The following is a 3,193-nucleotide window of genomic DNA, read 5'->3' on the forward strand; positions in this document are numbered from 1 at the left end:
AAGCTGTTGAATTAATGTTTTTCATTTATCATTTGTAGAAATAAGTAAAACTTGCCTATTTATTTATCAAACTAAATGATATGTATTAATCCATACTTATTTTATGTTCAATTCCATTATTTGTATCTAAGTAGACATTGTGTTTACAGCCCTAAATAGTTGTTTGGGAAATGTAGCTGTATTTAGTAAAAGGAATCATAATAATCACATGTGAAAATGCAACTGCATATTTAATTTTTAACACAGTTCCATGTTCTCAACACAACAACACCTTGAAACACACAAACTATGATTATCTAGCGTTGTGGAGTTCTGCTGTGATGTCTGGATCCTCCAGCAGGGGGCGGGGTCACATCATGCGTTCTTCTGGTTACCCTTTTCTTCTATAACAACAGAAGCAGTACTATTTCAGACTGGGCAGAGCCATCGAGAGCGAGAGTCCAACCCCTATTTTTGCCATAATCACACGTACACAAAAATAGAAGAAGGATGACTTACTCTCATGACCAGTTTTGTAGACGTAATAGCAGCCAACTGTGACAGCAGCTATTACCCCCAGACCCAACAGAGCAGGCGTGGAGACTGTTGCTGCTCCCATTGTAAAGGCATATTGACCAACACCTAACGTGAACCAGTGCCTGGTGAGAAAGAGAACAGTTGCTTTAACTTGAAATGAAACAGTGTTGAAAATATTTATTTCAATCACATTGGTGCAATTTTTGCAAGCATGTGGTAGGGGAGAGTGGGGTAAGTTGAGCCACACTTGTTTCTAGGAAACCATATACAAATTGAATTAATTTGACCAAATATTTAAGAAGAGGTTATCGTTTCATGGAGTCTGTGAAGGAAGAAGCCTCTGGAAACAGTGGAAAGCAAATTAGGTCCAAAAAACGGATTTTCACAAAGACAAATTAATTGATTGCGTTAGAGGTGTCATGATGCTTGTATCTAAACTAAAGTATATCATTTTAAGATTGTTCTGTACATCATTTGGGGACTCCATAAGCATAAATATGAGGTCCTAAACCTAGCATGAAAGTGCATCCTTGTAGCTGTGTGGGCTAATATACTCAAAATGTTTGCCTTTGAGGTAAATTGAGCCAATGGTTGACTCAATGGCAAGTTGAGCAAATTTAATTGTTTTCTTCCCAGGTGTAATGCAAGACATTAGCGCTGGGATATGTTTAAAGTGTTTAATAAAGTACAACGTGTTTGTTAGGTGTTAAGCCTGTGTTAAAAGATGCTTAAAATGATTACAAGACAAACAAGCAATGTGTGATTGTGTTGAATTGTGTTTGGGGAATAATAAAGATAGACATGGTTTTAAAAAGGTAGTGGTCATATTTCATTCAGTGCAGACATTTGTAGGCGGTTAAAGAGGTAAAAGGTTAGAGAAAAACTTGCCATAGTCTTCTGAAAACCTAACCATGGGTTACACATTCCAGGCAGCAAAATGTGAAGGCTGCGCAAGGAGTATGTAGACCTTCCCTAGCCACTGTAAAATGATATATTTTTACATCATAAATGTATCAATTGAGAACAATGGGTTGAAAGGTCAAATCAAATCATATATGGATATGGCTGTAAATACTGCAGCATCCTTCTCCATTTTTAAAAACATTTTTTTTTTACCTTTATTTAACCAGGCAAGTCAGTTAAGAACAAATTCTTATTTTCAATGACGGCCTGGGAACAGTGGGTTAACTGCCTGTTCAGGGGCAGAACGACAGATTTGTACCTTGTCAACTCGGGGGTTTGAACTCGCAACCTTCCGGTTACTAGTCCAACGCTCTACCCTGCCGTCCCATCAGCCAGTGTGCTTCAAAAGGCCAAGGCAAATTGGAAAGTGCTACCATTTGAAATGATTGTGCACAATGTACATAACCAAGCTACACTATTATATTTTTACTGGTAGCTTAGTGGTTAAGAGTATCGGGCCAGTAACTTAAAGGTTGCTGGTTCAAATCTCCAAGCCAAATAGGTGAAAAATCTGTCAATGTGCCCTTGAGCAAGGCATTTGACCCTAATAGCTCCAGCATCAATAATGGTTTATCTCTGGCTGTTACAGCACTCTCGGAGGAGGATAAGCAACAACAACAAAAAATTCACATGTGTATAAAACACACTTGTACATGTGTGAAATAGGATAAATGTAAGCAACCACCTTATTATCTGATGTATTGATGACTAAACAAAATGTTTTTCATGAGAAACTTGGATTTTGCATGAATGATTCAGGGGTGAAAGATGTGTTCAACTCCAATGAATGCTCAATCAAAGGTTCTGAACTTCAGAAAGTGGGCATCACAAGTGTTATCAGTTAAGACTTTTGTACTAAGAGTTTTGAAAACAATACCACTCTGGCTACATATGACTGTTCACTACTAGGCAAGACCTAACTGTGAATAAAGCTACATCAATAAAGCTACACATTTCTGTTACCTTTTAGTAGAAAACTGCAACTCAGAATAGAAGAAGCAAGCAAGTAGCAGAAAGAAGGTATACTCACGCTGTTAAAACCATAGTTGACTTAAAGATTGTAGATCAAATGCAACTGGTTCGTTGGACTGTTGGTTAGACTCCCCTGATGAGTAGGCTAGAGATGACTGGGGATCAAATCGTTCGACTTCAATTTGACAAAAGTTGTTTACCGTCTATCCCATCCCGTCTCTTGCCGCACCCTAGTGATAAGGAGATGCTCAATTGCATACTCCTCGCGTCCTCTCTCCCCACTCATCGTCTCCTTCTCAAAACCCATTGGATGAGTAAGTTATAGGTCTCTCTCCCTTCTGACTTTCTCCTCATATGGGTTTGGAGAAGGAGACGAGGAGACAGGAGAGATGACTCGAGGAGTATACAATTGAGAAAGGGTCATAGTTTTACTTTCATTTCTCTCGAACCTCAGTCTCCTCCCCTTCCTAAGTTATAGGTCTCTCTCTCCCTTCTGACTTTCTCCTCGTATGGGTTTGGAGGAGGAGACAGGAGAGATTGTTATGGGTGGAAGATGGCACAGTGATGCCATCTGTTGGTAAATGTTCATTACTGCAACTCTTGGGTTTTACCGGGGTGCTTGAGATACCCGGATGTGTTGTGATGTACTGAACAAGACTGGTTACTCGCATCAATGCCTCTGTCTCGTCATTTAGCATTCAAACATGGTGTCAGAGTCGGATAACTAACCATGCTTTCCGCA

The 3,193-nt window shown here is 39.4% G+C and overlaps 1 long non-coding RNA gene across 1 annotated transcript; it reads right to left on the reverse strand.

Moving 5' to 3' along the window:
* Positions 1–204: 204 nt before the first annotated feature.
* LOC110496535 lies at positions 205–2,915 on the reverse strand. The gene is made up of 3 exons (XR_002469564.2): positions 2,510–2,915; positions 499–638; positions 205–383 (listed from the first exon to the last, which is right to left on the reverse strand). It is a non-coding gene; the product is annotated as an uncharacterized LOC110496535 (long non-coding RNA).
* Between the last annotated feature and the right edge of the window lie 278 nt (positions 2,916–3,193).

This window comes from Oncorhynchus mykiss, chromosome 18 (genome assembly GCF_013265735.2).
Source record: "Oncorhynchus mykiss isolate Arlee chromosome 18, USDA_OmykA_1.1, whole genome shotgun sequence".
NCBI lineage: Eukaryota > Metazoa > Chordata > Actinopteri > Salmoniformes > Salmonidae > Oncorhynchus > Oncorhynchus mykiss.